Genomic DNA, 19,868 nt, shown 5'->3' with positions numbered 1-19,868 from the left:
TTTAAAATCTATACTCCCTCTATATAGACTGAGGCTCATTACAATCCACTGTACTTTACCAGTGAATGTTTGACAGCAAGGTGATGTGTTAAAGCTTTATTTAACTGTGACTCTTTTCAAAATATTTCCTGACATTCTGAATAACACCTGAACTATAAGATAGTTTTTTAGAAGAAGCTATTTAATTTTTTTTTTAATGCTGATCATAAGCCACCTCAAAATGTAAAAAGTACAATGCTAGTAAAGGTAAAGGGACCCCTGACCATTAGGTCTAGTCGTGGCCGACTCTGGGGTTGCAGTGCTCATCTCGCTTTATTGGCCAAGGGAGCTAGCGTACAGCTTCCGGGTCATGTGGCCAGCATGACTAAGCCGCTTCTGGCGAACCAGAGCAGCGCACGGAAACGCCGTTTACCTTCCCGCCAGAGTGGTACCTATTTATCTACTTGCACTTTGACGTGCTTTCAAACTGCTAGGTTGGCAGGAGCTGGAACAGAGGAATGGGAGCTCACCCGGTAGCGGGGATTCGAACTGCTGACCTTCCGATAGGCAAGCCCTAGGCTCTGCGGTTTAACCCACAGCGCCACCTGCGTCCCTTCAATGCTATAATGTACTTAAAACAATAAACTTAAGTGTGTGCACACACGCGTACACACACACATTTGGAAACTGCAACCACAAATGTTTTTAACTGATTTCACAATTTAAAATGTTAAAAATTTAAGGCCAGAAACTCAATATAAGGAGCTTTGAATGCCTTGGACTGATGTTTGGAGCTGTTTTAGTGTGTTTCTAATTTTGAAGTGGTTCCAGGAAGAACACAATGTGCCTTCTTTGGTAGTGAGTCAGGTATCAAAATAACTGACTAATGTGGTAATAGAGTAATAAAGATTTTTCTTTTCAGAACACCACAGCTGAACTTGCAGGAAAAATTAATGGCAGCCATGAAGAGCACAATATTACTTAATGTTATTCTTGTTCCAGTGAGAAAAGCTTAAGGTGTGTATTTTGTAATAGCAAGCATCTTTGTTAGAGCCAGGATTATGCTCTCCAAATAGGTAAATCTCAGGATGTCAATAGATTAAACCCCATTTGGTTCCCCTGCAGTATAAATCCAGAAGCAGCGTGAATCCAGAGTGCCTTATACAAAAATACAAATACAAAAATAAAATATGGTTTTATGGAAACAAGTGTATCTGAGCAATAGTAGTTATGATGACAGCCTCACATATGAGATTTTCTTGCACAGATATAATTTTCATGCATGTCAAAATGTGTACACAGTGCCAAGTGTTAAAGTTAATGAATGAGTTTATTTGCTACAAATTCATACATCAGGAAGTTAGGTATGCCCAGGTTGTCTTAATGAAAGGAGACTTGATTAATTGCAAATGGTAGAAAGGGTTCAGCAGGTTAGCAGATGGTGCAGTATGAAAATAAAAAACTTGCATGTCCCTATATTATCGCTATATTCAACTAAGCTCTCAGATGGGGAGAAAGTTCTGTAATCGGACTATAACCACCAAGAATACTCTGCATCTCATGGCTACCCATCGTGGTTCTTAGATGCCAGGGGCAGGGTGGTAGGTGTATTTTGAAAGTGTTGTTGTTGTTGTTGCTGTTTAGTCGTGTCCGACTCTTCGTGACCCCATGGACCAGGGCACGCCAGACACTCCTGTCTTCCACTGCCTCCCACAGTTTGGTCAAATTCATGCTGGTAGTTTCGATAACACTGTCCAACCATCTCGTCCTCTTGTCGTCCCCTTCTCCTTGTGCCCTCCATTTTTCCCAGCATCAGGGTCTTTTCCAGGGAGTCTTCTCTTCTCATGAGGTGGCCAAAGTATTGGAGCCTCAGCTTCACGATCTGTCCTTCCAGTGAGCACTCAGGGCTGATTTCCTTCAGAATGGATAGGTTTGATCTTCTTGCAGTCCATGAGACTCTCAAGAGTCTCCTCCAGCACCATAATTCAAAAGCATCAATTCTTCGGTGATCAGCCTTCTTTATGGTCCATCTCTCACTTCTGTACATCACTACTGGGAAAACCATAGTTTTAACTATACGGACCTTTGTTGGCAAGGGGTGATGTCTCTGCTTTTTAAGATACAATATATTATTTGGCAAAGTATACAACAGGGCTGGAAAAACTATTTTCTGGTGAGGGTCTTGGAACCAGAACCAAGGTTGGGTAAGCCGATTTCTTTTCTCATTCTTAATGCCATTCTTCTCTCTTTTTCTGCCACCACTTTCTCCTATTTTTTCTCTTCCTCATCACCTGTTTGATATTAGGTCCTAAGCATGTTTGGATTATTGGTGCTGAATATCAAAGTAAATTCTAGAATAATGTAGAAAATATTCTAAGTCTGTGACTTCCTGTTGCATATATAACATTCTTAGGTGGATTTCTTTTTCTAGAAAAAGAAAAGGCTCAATAATTTGTATGACTGACTTGCAAAAATCTGTTTAGTCATGAATGCATATTTTCTGAATTATAAGAACATTAGCACAGATGGGTGCTTTGTTTTGCTACAGTATACTGATTACCAGCCATCTCAATCTGGAAAGAGGAAACTGTTAAATGAGAGCCAATATTTTCAGTTACTTGTGCTAATGTGCTGCCTGTATTTGTGAAACAACAGATATGCAAGAAGAAAATGACAGAATTCTCCTCTTTAGCTTTTTCTAAATGCATTTTTCTTTAGCTGGGTTAAAAATGAGAACTCAAAATGGTACAGAATTCTTGCTGGGTCAATAACATGTGATGCTTTGGCATTTGTGTGTCCTGGTTAATAATCAGACATGGTAGTTGGTCACACTCTCTCAAATACTACTTTCTCAAGTAGGGCAGCTTTTAATTTTTCCAAAGTTCCTTATACATATACAAAGCAAGTATATTATTTCATTTTCAGTTAATGCTGTTTGTCTATAACTACACTTTAAATGTGGACTAGCCTCCAGATGTTGGGTCACAGACTTTATAGAGGTTTTCAAAATTGATTTAAAGAATATACAGGCATATTAAGTTTAGGAATCATCTGTAACAAAGTGGGAGAACAAAACAAATGAGCAATCAGCCCCCTTCTATAGTTCTATAAATGAGTTATGTAGCTGCATGAAGCTAATTTTTACAGCTTATAACCAACAGGAAACAATTTTCTCAACAAATTGATGAAGTAGGGAGAACAACAGGCCAAAACCCATTAGCAGAATCTGGATGTTAGGGTTATGACAGATTGTCTTGAAATAAAACTTGGGTCTCGCCAATCAATCATTTTCATTATTAGAGGTTTTCATATGCTTCTATAAAGGACCGTTCACCCACTGGAAAAATAAATTGGGGGTTGCTCCTGCTGGTGGGGAGATGCAGATCCAAATGTTGCCACAGCCACCCCATTTCTCTCCATCTTAGAGTTGGGGGTGACTGCAGTTCCACAGAAGTGTCTGCTCAAAGCAAGCATTTTAAGGGTGGGCATGTAGGTGGAATATTACACATCTTTCTGACCATCACCACTACTTCCTGCTCATGCTTGAATTCAGGTCATTGGCTGGATGGCTTCAGGAGTACAAATCGTCCCTTTTTGTATACACTCTCACAAGTGGGACAGTTTCTGCTGTAAGGAGGATGCCAAAATATTCTTCCCCCCTTCCCTGCAACTATCACACAACCAGAATCCACAAACACCACAATTAGAAGGTACTACATGAACAACCAAACCACTATAACATCAGCCTCCTGCTTTCTGCATAAACTCTAGATAGTGATGGCTGACCCATGGACCTCAATATGTTGTTACACTATAGCTACCATCATCCACGTCATGAGAAAAACAGCTGGTGGAGGGCAGTTTCAGGGGGAACCTCCACTCTTAATATATGATCTATTATATATCTTGGGAAATGGATTGTCTGTCTGTCTATAGACTGTCAGCTCTCAAGATATTGTCATCAAATTTGGCATGAGAATTCTCAAGGTGGGATGGCAGTTTTCATTGATGTTGAGACACTGGCCGCGATTTTGAATCAAGATAGAGGACCAAAATATGACATTGGTATGACTTTGCCTGTTTTTTTTTATTCAGATCAGCCGTATCTTGAGACATTATTGTCAAACTTGGTACAAGGGTCCCAGAGGTGGGGACAGCACATTCTGGCACTACTGGGACACTGGGTGCCCCTTTGAATCAAGATGGTGGACTAAGACATCATTATGGTGTGACTTCACCTATTTTTTGGCAGATATCACCAAACTCAGAAGGGTTCACAAGACTGGGTTCTTCATTGACCATTGGGTACTAGGTGCCATTTTGAAATCAGATGGTGAACCAAGACATGACTTTGGTGACTGGCTTACACAATTCTGAAGGCATGACTAAGTGTGTATAAAGAATACAGCGGGCTGACTTACAATTTTGTGATCAAAATATTTTGGTAGGTGTGAATTATTATTTGACCAGTTACTGTACTTGTGTAGTCCAGTACCTATCAGTTTGCCAGTGAAATAGGACCACTCAGAAATGTGGGGAGGGGGGATATAAATGAGTAAACTAAAAGAAAATTCAAAACCCCTAGAAGTGGCACAAAAACGACCTATTTTCAGTGGTTTCCAGAGCCTACGGAATGTTGAGAGATTAGGATTAGGGGCTTTATGAGGCTAAAAATTCATCTCCCTCACTCTGTGAAGAAGCTGCAGGAGAGAGGAAAGAAAATGATATTACTTTTTCCACTCTACAAAATACTCCTTCCTTTGCTATACTATACAGCAAAAAGTGCTTGGGCAGCCAGCCTAAGCATGAGCCCTTCAGCATTATAGCACAGCAGGGAAAGATAAAAGAGGGTGGAAACAGAAATATTGTGATTTTTTTAAATGAATGACAGGGGAATCTGGAGGATTGGGTCTAAAGATGCTATGGTATCAGGGTGCTGTGTTCAGAACCTTTGAAGAGGAAGGGTCTTGTTTCAGTTCTCTTGAAGTTGCTTGTAATATGGCCTAGTCAATCACTCTGTTGACTTGGATGGTGCAGCTGCAGCAGAGAAAACCAACTGCCTGATGGCCACATGCAAAATGCTTGCTAATATGAAGCTCCCCTCCCCATTTTAGCAAACAGTTTTAATGCAAACTGTTTTGTGCTAATGTACAAGCCCCATTGAAGATGAACTCCCCAAACCGGTCCTGGGGATGGCAACGTCCCTTCAGAGGTGGTTATCATAGCAGCCCATCAGTTGACAGGCAGTTAAAGCAATCCCCTTTGCCATCTGTAAAAGTTCAATCACCCGATGTCATTATGACCAAAGCTGACCTGCAGAGAATGGAGGATTTGGGGATCTGGCCCAGCATCTGGATCAATTCATGGAAATGTGATATATGAATGAACACCTAAGGATGTCCTTATTAGATGACACCATTTTATTTACATTTTAGCAATCTGAGCTTTCCATAATTCCATATCCACTCCAACAACTGCAGGTTAGGATGTGCATTTCATGCAAAAAGAATAGAGGGTGGGAATAGTTTATATTTCCCAGACTTCAGCCCTTCTGCTTATGAGTGCAAAACATAGAATAACAATAAGAACTCCCTTGCTTTCTCCCTCTCCCTTCTCTTTCCTGCCCAGTAGCCTCATTGTTTTCAGATCTTTCTGGTAAATTCTTTTCAAAAAAAGAATGGCTCTGATCTGTTTAATAAATATATTAAATATACTAATCATGTATTTATATATATTAATTGTGTATATTCAATAATATTAACTACAGTGCAACTTCGGTTTTCGAACTTCTCAGCTGCCAAATGTTTTGGAAGCTGAACGCCAAAAACCCAGAAGTGAATGTTTCCGTTTTCGAACGCGCCTTGGAAGTTGAACAGCTTCCATGGTGCATTTTTCCATTTTCACTATTCACTTTGCTGACAGCCCTTTGATTTTCGGTTTTCAAATGTTTCGGAAGTCAAATGGACTTCCGGAATAGATCATGTTCGAAAACCGAGGTTCCACTGTACAGTATATTGCAAACACTTTAATTTATGATATGGAAATTTAGGGGGAGAAGGAAGGCTTTACCCGCCCTATTCTTGGAACGTTTCCTAACAATGGTCTACACACTATTCTTGTAACAATATTGCAGAGTTTACCTGCTTGCTGCTTGCTCTCTTCTCTGAACAAGATTTTTACAGAAGCTGGGCTTCCCCTTCATAAAATAAAATTAGCCAACAGCAATCTGTACTTCCAGATTTTTACAAGTTTGAACATTATATTTGGTGCTGTAAACTGTTACAAAGGATTAATAATACATGGCTCCCCCCCCCCAAAGTTTTCCTTGTTTTCTCATCAAGCTTAATGGGATTCAGAAACAATTTGGAATTTTAAACTGTCCTAGCTCCCCCAAGTGGCAGTATCAATTGTTCAAAAACCTCTGGAATACAAAACAAACACTATCGGGTTGCTTTAATGGACCAATCCAGTTATGTTTTAATCAACATTTCTCAACATGAATGCAACAATGAGATTGTGTATCAATTATTCATTTAAGTAACATGGCAGGCAAGGAGGGAGATTGTTTCATATGAAAACAATTAATCATACTGATAGCATTCTTTATTACACACTAAAAGACTGATTTGACCTAGAACTGTAAGTTTCTGCATTAATTAGGATCTGACATTCTATGACTACAATCTTATGTATATTTTTGTGGAAGTAAGTCAGGTTTTCTTCTGTAATAATTACCTCCAAGAAAATATGCATAGAATCAAGCCATATAATAATGTTTCCTCTCCAATTTGTACTGAAACCCCACTTTTAAACCAACATCAGACTGATCTCATTCAAGTTGAAATCCAGTTCATTATCTTCCCTCTCATCTCCACAGTCATTAGCATTATTATCTTCTATTGTAACTGCATTCCTTACAGGAGAATCCTATGCTCAGCAGCAAGTTCTGCTGTGTTCAGTGGTGCTTGGTTTGAAATAAATGTACACAGGATTGCAACCACAAGCTCCATGTTGCTGAACAAAAGAGAATGGGTGGAATCAAGAAACAACTTCTCAAAATCCAGTATTTCTGTTTTTCATTCAGTCTTGGGAAGCTGAAACAGCTGAATATATTCATTTGTTGACTGGGCCAATTAATATAATTACAATACTGCTGAACTTTTCCTCTCATTCCTAGGACCAACAATGTATCAAAGAAGTGGAGAAAAACATGGATTTGTTTGTATGCGTGCTTGCCAGGTAAATCATTTACCGTATTTGTTGAATGAATCTCCAGAACTAGTTGTATTCCCATAAGATGGCAAACAAATGATTCTAACCGGTTAACATGCAAAGTTATAAATATTCACAATTTGATAACTAAGCAAATTGCAGAGCCAAGTTTAGACTGAGGGTGTGAATAGGAATACTAGTTCACCCAGGAGGGCCAACAGTGTGTGTTTGTTTATGCAGAAGCAAGTCCCACCGAGAACAATGCAAATAAAAATACAAAATGCCACATACACTATGCAGTACACACAGAGGGACTTTTCCACATTTCTCTAAAGATGCTACCCTGAAATACTGGGAGATCCTTCAGAGCAGCACAATAGGAGAACCACCCTAAACAAATGAACAAAAGTGCCACATATGCAAAAGCACTGTGTGGGTATTCAAAGATCTCTGAATCCCTGCCTATATGGTGTGAATATAGCTACCATTCTAATGCAGATACATAAATTATGAGTAAAGTGTTATTTATTTAGGGAGCTATCCTAACTCCCCCTCTCCAGAGCAAAGGAACCACTGCTTTTCCCTGTACCCAGGGTAGCCACCAGATGTCTCTCACACACACACCCTACCTACTTATAGCTCATGTTTATACATTTTTACTAGGAAACAATTATCACTGATTTCAAAGAAGCCTAGTCTTACTAAATTTCATTTAAGTCAATGATACTTACTTTTAAGTAAATATATGTATAGGCTCAGTTGCTGTGGAAAAGGAAATCACAATTCCTGCCGTTGTTGCTCAGAGCATTCTTTGTCTACTCACAAATCTCTCACTAAAAAGGAGTTAGTTTAACGGTGGAGGCTTCAATATGCATATGAAATGGTAGAAGGTGGGGGACTATGAGCTGGGAGACAAGAAAATTGCAGATAACATGTGTTGACTGTAACTTCTTAAAACGATTCCCAATAAGAAACTCATCTGATTCCTTCTATACTGCCTTGTTCCCAACACTGGCAACCTAGCAATCCATTCACAAGCATTCCATGATCTGCTGGTGGATTCAAATAAGCTCTCTTAGAAAACTAAAGCATAGATTAAACAATAGCCTATTAAAAAATATTAATCCAGCTTTATATGCACACTGAGATGTGTGATATTACGAATAACCTATCACTTCTAATCAAAGGAACAAAGTAGACCAGTAGGACCTATATCAATACTAAATGTAAATGCAACAGTCTCACCACCCCTTAATGACTCACCTAACACCCTGTCATTAAAATTCACTTTTTTTTAACATAGTGTTTTTTATCTTCAGCAATACCATTTGATTTCTGACTGTTTTGTTAACCATGTTTTCAGGGATTTATAACAACTCTCAGAGTTGAAGCCTTGAAGAACTGTTGCTTAGAAGCTCAACCGTATGTTTTTTTAAAATGCCATTTATAAAAACAGTTTCCCTACTGTTGATGAAATCCAAATGATAGCTAGAAAGCAGATTTTCTTTATTTTTCTGGGGGGAAATCTAAGGCAACTGGTCACTTCCAAAGTTCTCCTGTGCATCAACAGCAAAGGGCTTGTATACTTTGGACTTTCACCAATATCATTTTCCCCAATTGTGCTTTATATTTTTATTGATTCAAATGCAAATGTTGTGTATCCTAAAAGTTTAAGACATGTAATAGTATATTAAACAAAAACATAGACATACCGTTAAAATAATACTACACCTCAAGCCATCTACCAATTTAACCCATACCAAGAAAAGTTAGTTTGAACAGAAAGATGATACTACACCAAACAAGGAACTTCTGAAGAAAATAACTGCAGAAGTATGAAGCAGCCACTAGTATTGCTTTCTGGAATATCTTTCAACACAGCTGCACAGCACACAAACAGTACAATTAAAATGCAGTCCTAGTCTGTCTCTGAGGGTGCTAAGAGAAGAGAGAAGAGAGTTCACAGTAAGGCTTTCTGTGTTCAATAGGTCTTAGCCTGTGGGCCCTCTATGGAGTCTTTCATTTTCATTTTTAAATCATTTTATTATGCATCCATTATGATTTGTGTTCATATCAAGGCAATTACCGTCTCTCATTTTCAATACCATTTATGCCTACAGAAGTTTTTGGGTGGACATACCACTTTGCTTCCAGTCAGTGGGTGTCCCGTAGCTTTCTGCTGAATTTCCGTAACTTTTTATACCACAAATATTCTGTTTGGGGTTTTTTGGTCCTGTTTTGATTGCACTATGGCACAATAGTGCCCCTACAGGTGGCAAAAACCCAGTGCCATATGCATCTTAGGACCAGGATGTGGATGGTTTAGTAAAAAACAACCCAACACTAATGCATCAATGGCATGTTGCAGAATACACCTACAGAAGACCACTAGTCTGAAGGAGCCCCTAGGTATGCTGGTATATCTTTTTAAAAATACATATTACCACATTGCACAATTGGCACATAGCCATTTTATATTACTGTACTTTTAATTCTGTAATGCCATAAGTAAATCCATTATTACATTTTAGGAAGCTTGAATAGACTGCTTTTCAGCAGCATTCATGTCACAGGAAGCATCTGAAGTTGCAACTGAATTCTATTCCATGTAGAATTCTGCTCTGGAATCTGATAACAGAATCTGCTTCCGTGTACCAATAATACTAATACTAATACTAATAGTAGTAGTAGTAGTAGTAATATTATATTATTATCAATTATTATTATTATTATTATTAATAATAATAATAATACCCTGCCCATCTGGCTGGGTTTCCCCAGCTACTCTGGGTGGCTCCCAATAGAATATTAAAATCACGATAAATACATCAAACATTAAAAACTTCCCTAAACAGGGCTGCCTCTCAGGTAGTTGTTTATTTCCTTGACAACTGATGGGAGGGCGTATCCAATAGATGTTCATGATATTCGAGTGGCCACATGATCTAGTTGCAATTCCTGCATTGCAGGGGGTTGGACTAGATGACCCTCAGGGTTCATTTCAACTCTACAATTGTATGATACTATGATTCATTGCAATAGCTGTGTTAGATAGAAAAACAACAGTACCGTGTTCTCTGCTATACAAGATACTGTGCTTTCAAGATTTGAAAAAATGCTACCTTGAAATAAGATAAATTTATTGCGTATTGACTGGTTGAAAAAAAATAGTAAGCCCTTTAACATCACAGTAAATGCCTGCCTGAATGCTATGGTTATAATCTATATTTTCCTTTTACAAATTAGTTGTCCTCACTTATTTATCCACAAAACAAGGAAGTTCCCACAACTCATGGAATTACACTAAAATTTTGAGACTCTTTATCTAGCCATATTAATCTTATTTTGGTACCTTTTAATTATATATCTGTGAAGCTTGACAGCATTAGACTGCCTTCTCCTATCAAGACTTTCCCCTCTCATTTTGATTATACTGTATACAGCTTTCAAATCTTTCCCATCAGGCCCCTTTGCTACTTATGTGCACATATACCCATAAAGGTGTGAGTGTACATTGTGGTTTTTTTAAGATGTAATTTTTGCAGTGAAAACTAACCATTCACACCCAACAGTGTGAGAAAGGAAGACATGATCAAAAAGAGCAGACCTGCTGCCAAAAACAGTGGACCCCAGCTGTTTCACTCTAACCAGATGGAGTGAACAGAAACACCGGAATTTGGATGCTGCCATTAGTTAAGCATCTAAGGCACCTAAAGCTATTACTGGCTTTTAAAAGTTTTTTTTAAAAAAATAAATCTATTTAATCATGTCAGGTTTTTACTGAAGTATATACTCACCCATGTTTCCATTACTTTCTCAACTGTAATGAGTTAGAAACTTACTTCCCCCAAAAAACATTTTATTAGTTTTCAATACAGTAAAATGAAACTTTATTCTTAAAATAAGAAATGCAAGAATCCTTGCAGTTTCTCCATTCCCAATCTCAATAATTCTCATGCATTCTAATTGTATTACAGTGCTTCAATTTTGATTCAATATAAACATCCTTTCAGTTGGGTCTGGAAAAACATTTCAGGGCGCAGTCATGCTCAAGATTTACCAGCTGAGGTGCAAAAGAATTTGGCAGCATCCCAGCTATGTTTGCTGAACACTAGATATGTTTCCACAATGACAGATAAAAATAATAATTTAATTGTGCACTCCTGGCCACTGCCCAAACCTGGGTGTTCTAGGTTCAGGGATGAATCCAGCAGTATACTCAAACTGCAAACCTAAGTTTTCAGGTGGGGGGCAGGAGGGATGAATCCCTATCCAGCACAAGTGCCTTTTAACTAACCAGGAACAAGTTCTGTCTTGTCTAGATTAAGTTTCAATTTGTTCACCCTCTTCCAGTCCATCACTGACACCAGATACTGGTCTAGCACCAAAACAGTTTCCTAAGATTTAGGTGGAATGGAGGGCAAGGATTCCATACACAAGTGGTGGCTCTCACCTCTCCAAGGAGCCTGTCTGCATCCTCAGGCTGCACAAATTGTAAGATATTCTTTAACACAGGACAAGCAGGGGCCAGTTACCGTATGTCCACAGGACTGGTGTCAACTATGGTATCCACGACAGATATGCTGACAGAACACGTAAATAGGATGGACTTATGGGTGGGGCAAGGATGGCACAGGGAAGAAGCACAATTATGCTATACAGTCGTACCTTCGGGTTAAGAACTTAATTTGTTCCGGAGGTCCGTTCTTAACCTGAAACTGTTCTTAACCTGAAGAACCACTTCAGCTAATGGGGCATCCCGCTGCTACCACACCGCCGGAGCACAATTTCTGTTCTCATCCTGAAGCAAAGTTCTTAACCCGAGGTACTATTTCTGGGTTAGCAGAGTCTGTAACCTGAAGCGTATGTAACCTGAAGCGTATGTAACCCGAGGTACCACTGCACCCTATATTCCCTGGTCATGTCCACACCATACATTTATAGCACGTGGCTTCCCCCAAAGAATCCTTGAAACAGTAGTTTATTAAGAATGCTGGGAACTGTAACTCTGTAAGAGTCAAACTACCGCTCCCAGGATTGGGGGGGGGGGGGGAGCATGTGCCTTAAATGTATGGTGTGGTTGCAACCATTCACTCCACAACTATAGCCCCTTCAACTATAGCCCCTTTAACAATGCAACTTTACACCAACCCTCCCTTTGGCTGCTTGTAAAAAATATATTTCCCTCCCTGGGTGGATCTTGAGCAAGAGCTATGTGTGCTCTCTGCAGGTCCCCTGCCAAAGCTATGTGGGTACTGTGTTGTGTGGGCTCTCCTTCCTCCCCTTTGGTGCTGTGTTTCAAAATGCTGATTGCAAAGAACATAAAGGCCACACTATTGGCATGTCCAATATTTTAATGGCATCCTTGTGTGTCCATCCCCTCCCTCAGCTAAGCGTACCTTGGATATGGTGGCTCTTCTGCTAGCATAGCAGTGGCGTATATCCACTTCTAACATACAATGAGTACTGTATAGGATTGCTCTGCAAAATAATTGGATGCATTCATAATGTTTAAGAAAACAGAATAACATTTTAAAGCACCAGCTCTGTACAAAGATGAAATACGGGACTTTAATTCTGAGCCACCAGCACAAAATATTTAGGAATGGGGGTGAACGGAAATTTCCAGAGTTGCCCTCAGAACAGATTCAAAGCAAAAAGGCCACAGGAAAGTCATGTTTCAAATACCAGCTCTTTTTTTGTTAAATATATAATTATCTAATTACATAAAGGTGGCCATGTTTGTTTGATGAAGTGGTTCGGCTGCACAAAACCTTATACTGTAATACAACTGTTAGCCTTCTAGTGCCACAGGATGCTCTATTTTTTAATGTATTGTTCCTTGGCCAACACTTAAAATATGGATTACTTATGTCTAGTTTCTAAACAGATTTATATGAAAATAAATCTATATTATTTCAGTTAAAATATATTTGTGCAGAACTGGATTGCAAGGATCAAAACTTTCCCAGAAGAGAGGGAAACTCAATGCACAAGAGTAGGAGAGAAGCAAAGAGGGTTGATATTGGAGGAATGCTGTGAACAATCCTAGGCTGAACCAGATGGCCACAAGAACACTTATCAAGAAGGAGGAGAGTTTGGATTTGATACCAGACTTTATCACTACCCGAAGGAGTCTCAAAGCGGCTAACATTCTCCTTTCCCTTCCTCCCCCACAACAAACAGTCTGTGAGGTGAGTGGGGCTGAGAGACTTCAGAGAAGTGTGACTGGCCCAAGGTCACCCAGCAGCTGCATGTGGAGGAACGGAGACGCGAACTTGGTTCCCCAGATTATGAGTCTTAATTATCGCTCTTAACCACTACACCACACTGGCTCTCAAGGTATCAAGGTAGTGGCAGTTGCCCCTAGGCAAACAGGGAGCTAAGTCCCACCATCAAAAACAGGCATCAGATGGTTGTGTAGGAGACCAAGAGTGAGGCACACCTATTGCATCTTCTGAGCTCCAGGAACTGTTTCTTACCAGCACAGCACTGAAAGTACAATATTTACAATTTCAGTTAAATGCACAAGATTGTTTTCAGTCTACCTAATGCAATGGGCCTCCTTTATCTACACCAAAAACAATAATCTGGTCAACAGCTCTGAGTTTTCACTACAAAAGTGCAGCACTCAGCTCCACTGGTTTCTCTTTCATTCCAGCTAAGATGACCTACTGGGATCCCCCTAGAAGCACCACAATGCATCAAGGGCCCAGATATGCTTTTTAAATAAAAGCACACATTCTACTCATGTAAAAACACGCGGATTCCTGGACCGTCCGTGGGCATTGGGTCAGATCCGGCCCCCAGGCCTTAGTTTGCCTACCCACGTATAAGAGCATTTACTCGTGGTAAGCCAAATCCCAGGCCTTCACATAAAACCAGTTGTTGCAGCCTTGTATACATCTTGTATATTTCTTAATCATAATCAGTCCTATAAACTGTGTCTCCATAGTGACTCAAAGAGTTCAGCCATTAAACGGTATATGACTGGAACAAATAAAATAACAACTGGGTTGCTAAACAAAACAGATGAATGAATTAGTTGTTCCATCTCACTTATGCTAGAATGAAAAAGCACTCAGAGAAGTTTCCACAAAACAAGTTTGCAATAACTTTAGTTCTTTCGAATCCCCTTATACTTTGTAAGGCACTCTTGAGAGCACAGAAGCTGTGATGGGGAAAGGTGCTTTATCATTCCACAATGAATTGATTTTCATCCACAACTCCTGGCCACCAATCTGCATTTATCTCCTCCCCCACCCCATACCCCAATTCTAGACACAAGTATATTTTGACTTAGAGGTTACTGACAACAAACTGCATAGAAACGAGTACTCTTCATAAAGTACAACTAGCATACTTTTGTATTCTACAGAAAAATTCCTGGCAATTTAAACACTGAAATGCAGGCTTTTATCCTTCACTTAGTATTGGTTCCTGAAGGATACACATCTGACCACTGTCAACAGGTAGTTGTTTTCTACCTACCAATATGTTTAACCTAAGGATGGGTAGAACTGGGTAATAATAGTTCTTGTATTTTCAGAGGTTGGGAATCAGCCATTTTTATTATTCTTGTTCCTGGAAGGCCACGGTACAACCTGATGCCAGCATAGCAGCTAAATACTCTCATTTGAATGTCTCTACCTCCTCCGCAATTTCATCTTAACACCATGACCATATGCAGATTCCATGGCTGTACCATCAGCCAAAAACAGATTTCTCCAACAGATTGCCTTGTTTACCATTGCCTTGTTTACCAATATTTTGTGAAATTTCCTTGGCCTAATAAAGGCATTGCCCTAATACAGATTTTAGAATTTTCCTATGAGACACAGCTCATGACTACCTTCACTTTTTCTCAGAAAGAGGTTATATAATGAATTTTTTAAACTCAAAATGTCTGTTAAAGTTTACATTAAATTCCATCTTCCTAAAAGGAGTATGAATACAGTGAAAGTGCAAAATGACGGATCACACAAAAATAAATCAATTAGCATGCTAAGGATCCATGACGTTAGAATACTTTTTGTTGAAAATAATTTATATTGCTCTTTGAAAGTCACTATGAAACATGTTTCTAAGGATTCAAATCAGAAGTTTATTCTTGTTTGTTTAGATCAGAAGATAAATTACATAGCCTTTCAGTTTTACCTTTCATAGTTTTTACAATCCCTTGTTATCAATACATGTGCCTATTTATTAGTAGTATGTTCATCAAATAAAAAATAAATGCAATAAACTAGCTATTGAAGTTTACTTTTAGCATTTTGCCATTTGTGACCAATATAATCCAGCCTGGATTACAATTGTGTTGAGAGCAACCTTAATTCTTCTAGTAGGGGTAAATTTATTTTAGTATTTCTAATAATTTGTACAGGCTTTTGTCCCCCTAAGTGTGTGTTATAGGATTGGAAAGAGGATCCTTCAATCCTCTGGCTTGCAAATGCTCTATGGCCCTCCTATGTCATGATTTTGCAGTTGTATATTGCTTTGTTTGTTGACTTTATTATTTCATTTTATTGTACTTTTATTAAATATTTTGTTTTAACATGTTGTTTACCACTTTGAGGGCTTTGGGGCAGAAAAACAAATTATACAAACATATATTGACTGTAATAATAATAATCCACAGATTTGCTCTTCCTTTTCAGAAACCATTTTTGGCATGGTTCTCTTGCACAGGCCCGCTAAAATGATTAGGAACTCCTTAATAGGACTAATGTACTCTCTCTCTCTCATATACTACAATGTTTTCCTCTTGCCAGAAATTTCAATGGGATTTTCACATTAAAACTTTTTAGTGGATTAAGAGCTCCCTCTTTTTATGCATTAGGGCATTTCTATGGAAACTCCAAATACTGTTTTGGTAAAGTATATAATGTTGGGAATATGATGGTGTTTCTACCTCCACTATATAAGGAGCCTTTGTACCATTTTGGAGATGAATCTACACAAAGCTTTGAAAGGCAAGATTAGACAAAAAGTTTTAAAAATAAACATTTTTAAATACAAGTGGGAAATGCCCCTCTAATAAATGATATATTTGCAGCTTTGGACAGATACTGCTGTTTGGAATAAATAAACTTTGTCAACTTTTCATTCTCAATTTCCCAAAGACAGAACCCTGCTCGTTTATTCTGAGTTACACTTATAGCTCAAAAACAAAAAAAGTCAGGAGCCCATGAAACAACAAAATACACCGAGACATCAGTTCTGTCTCAAAACTTCCAACATACCACTTTAGCAAAGGGGTGCTTTTCTTCCAAAGGTCTTTCCCCAAATCTTTAAGTAGGTCCAGTTGCCTAGCTCCAAATCAGCCATCACCCAAGTAAGTCTCCGATAGTATGAAAAAAGGGAAGTAACATGAGAGCTTAAATTCCTTCCCCCCAACTCCATCTCCACCTCCTCCTTACATAATGAAGAGGAGACACTAACGGGGGGGGGGGGAGCTAATAACAACATCACTACTTTCTCTCCGCAGTTCTGCTCCACTGCAATGACTGAGGCAGCAGCGTTTGTATTTATTTAAAAAAAAACACACTCTCTAAACCCGGGTTGGAAATGCCAGGTGTCTTGTCATCAGCATCCGAAGAAGTGACTGCTCGGTGGTGGTGGTGGTGTTGGGGGCGAGAAGCGTCTTCACCCTCGCCCTGCTCCCAGTTCTTTCATGATTTCCATCGCCCCCTCCACCTCCCGACCCCAAAACACACACACACAGCATCTGCCATTGTTCCTCCCCTCCTTTCCCACCCCCCTTTTAGTAAGAATGGGGCTGGGTTTTTTTTTGGGGGGGGGGGGTGTTCTTCCAAAGAAGAGGTCGGGTAGAACGACGGCGAGTGAGAGAAATTCGATTTCCAAGTCTCCCAAGGCAACGCCTGGCTGGGGAAGTCGTGGCGGGGAGAAGAACAAACAGGGCTTGGATCCTACGGGGAAGTGAGCGGCCGGCGCCTGTTGTTATGGGGTTGCGGGGAGAGGGTGTGCGAGGCGCGCCATGGTGGCAACCAGTGCCTGGGCTGCCCGGAAGATTTCCCCTCAGGAAGGAGGGCGAAAGGGGCCTCTCCGAAGGGGCCGGGGGCCGAGAGAGAGGCTGAGGCGGCCCCTTGAGCGGAGGGAGACCGGGCTGGAGGTCCCGCCAACCCAAGAGCAGCGCCCCTTCCTTCCCTCCGAGGGAGCGAGAAAAGCGCGCCTCTTTCCCGCCGGACCCGCCAGCCAACGCCGGGTACCTGCCCTCGCCGCCGCCGCTACCGCCAGCTTCTGCTGCTGCTGCCGCTTCTACCGCTGCCGCCGCGTTATCCGACCGGGAATGACATGAGCTACCGGCGTTGGCCGCGAGTCCCCTCCGCAAAGCCCCTCCTCCTGCTGCCTACTGGCCCCGGCGCTTGCCCGTCTGGGAGAGCGGTCCCCATGGCGCTTTCTCATTGGGCCGCTTCTCCCCGCCCGTATGTAAATAGCGCCTCCCGCTCATCCACAATCAAACTGCCCTGAGGGGAGTCCGAAGTCTCGAGTTCCCATCCTCCCTCCGGGAAAATAAATAAGAGGCCGATAGATCGAGGGAGGGGAAGCCGTAGTCCCACCAAGCACCCAGTTCCCGTTCGGCGCTACAGCCCCGGGTCCTCTCAGGCAGCGGCCCGCCGAAGCCGCCTGGCCCCCCAGCGAGTCCCAAGGATGTCCCGGGCAGCAGTTCTGAGAAACCCCATATATCGCAGAAGGCGCTCTCTCGCCTCAGGCAACCCGGTTCTCCCTATGTAGAGCAACTACTACCGCATTTCACCCTCTCTTTCTCTCTCACACCACAAACCCCCTGTGTACTTCTCCTGTTCCTCTCTGAAAGTTTAACAAGGGATCGAAAAATGTAGGCTGATTGAGCAACTTAACCTCAGTCAACCCCACCGAAGCAAACTTTTTAGCGACTTGAGGAGGCAGGTGGAGGGCAGGAAACGCAGCAGACTTCGGTAACTCTCGCGAAGATCATTGCTGACTGCTTTGAACTCTGTAATTTGATCTGAGGAGAGAGAGAGAGAGAGAACCCTTCCGACGGAACGGCTCGAACACAACTTTTGCCAACGCCTTTCAAAATAAGAAGAGGAGACATCTCGCTTTCGGCTTTTCGCGTCGGGAGCTGGAGAGGAGCGGACAAAATTATGCTGCAAACACCAAGGGGATGGGGGGGGGGGAGAGAGAAAGACCTGAACGGTGCGGCGATTCACATAATATCTCGAGAGACTGTATTGATACGATGAGTTCAGGGCCGGATTTAGGTTTGATGAGGCCCTAAGATGCTGAAGGTAATGGGGCCCTTTATATGTCCAGCTGTCCTTTGTCAACAACAAATTGTCGCTGTTTTTTGTGTTGAATATATGAGCTATATGGTAATTTATGGACCTAACAGGTATCTAAAGCCATTTGCACATAACAAAATATGTAAGTTTTGTTTTTTATCTTATATTTTGGAAATGTACATCCAGGTTTTTTCCCCTTTAATTTTTTTTGGGGGGGCCCTAAACTATAGCTTGTTTAGCTTATATTTAAATCCGGCACTGGATGCGTTCCAGTTTGATAAGCTGCCCCCCCCCCCTTACTCAACATTGAGAGAGTCTCCTTGCTAGGAGATCGTTTCTGTTTCTTTTGAAAGGAACCCATGCAGGGCAAACGCAGCACGTGCACAACTTCAGCCACGACTAAATGGCACCCGGGCTCGAGCCGGCTAATTCGACTATCTAATTAACGCAGGCAAGCGGGATTGCATCTCTTCGATTCCCCTGCAAGGTGCCAGCCATGAGCCACTGGCGACTTTCCTTCTCCCTCCGCTCAGGTAGTTGCGTCGCCGGACCACTCTCGCCGAGCTGCGCGCTCTTCTGAAGGGAGAGGAGGGCGGCGGATCGCGGAGCATGTGTACGTTTTTTTTTGTTTTTCCGGGAACTTCCACAATGTTACGAAACCTCGATCCGTCTCTCCTGGCCAAATTCTTTCTAGTGGAGACCACTTCTATCGCTCAGCCTAAACACACACACACACCCGCCTTTTCTATGAATGTTTACGACCAGCTTCTCCAACACAAGAGGTCACCTAGCGGCTTGTTTCTCCTGAAAACGGGGTTGGGAGATCGCGAGCAAGCCGGCCGTGGACTGGATCGATCCTGAGGAGGACTATCACGAGATCCTGAGGGCTATCAAGGGAAAGCTGGCTGTTGACGTGACGACCTCGCCTCTCTCTCCTCCTCGCACCCCCCCCACGTGTGCATCCACATTTTGGGGGGGGTGTTCAGATGAAAACTCGCCCCACCTCCCCAAGGAAGGTGGTAAGTTTGTGGGTTCCCGTTGTCACCCAAAGCCAGCAAAAACACGAACTGCTGTCCTTAGCTCACCCGTGTAGATGCGAGTGTGGTTAATTGCGTTTGCACATCTGCTATGTCACTTAGCAGAAAACAACAAGGAGCGAGGATGGAGTTAAATGCTCACTGAAGGCTGCTTTTCCTTGGTTATGTGGGCTTAATATTAGACTGGCAGCAATATTCCAACGCATAATTCTTTCCTAGTTTGTCTCCTCTTGTGTATGTGTATGTAATATATATATGCGCCCTAAGGAAACACATTAGGAAAGAATTATGTGTTCAGATGATACATAATAGGACTAGAAAAATGACCTCTCAAAAGTCAAAGGGTGGAAAAAGC

General features: G+C 41.3%; 1 protein-coding gene across 1 annotated transcript in view; it reads left to right on the top strand.

The window, feature by feature from the left end:
• Positions 1–17,642: 17,642 nt before the first annotated feature.
• Positions 17,643–19,868, top strand: part of LOC310679897 (armadillo repeat-containing protein 12-like) — a 50,502-nt gene continuing 48,276 nt past the window's right edge. Inside the window, exon 1 of the mRNA XM_083445826.1 lies at positions 17,643–19,495. The gene's annotated coding sequence lies outside the window, so the exon portion shown is untranslated. The remainder of the gene's footprint in view (positions 19,496–19,868) is intronic.

The sequence above is a fragment of the Podarcis tiliguerta genome (genome assembly GCF_965153285.1).
Source record: "Podarcis tiliguerta genome assembly, chromosome: 6".
In the NCBI taxonomy this organism is placed as follows: domain Eukaryota; kingdom Metazoa; phylum Chordata; class Lepidosauria; order Squamata; family Lacertidae; genus Podarcis; species Podarcis tiliguerta.
This window is presented reverse-complemented; position numbering and strand designations above follow the sequence as displayed.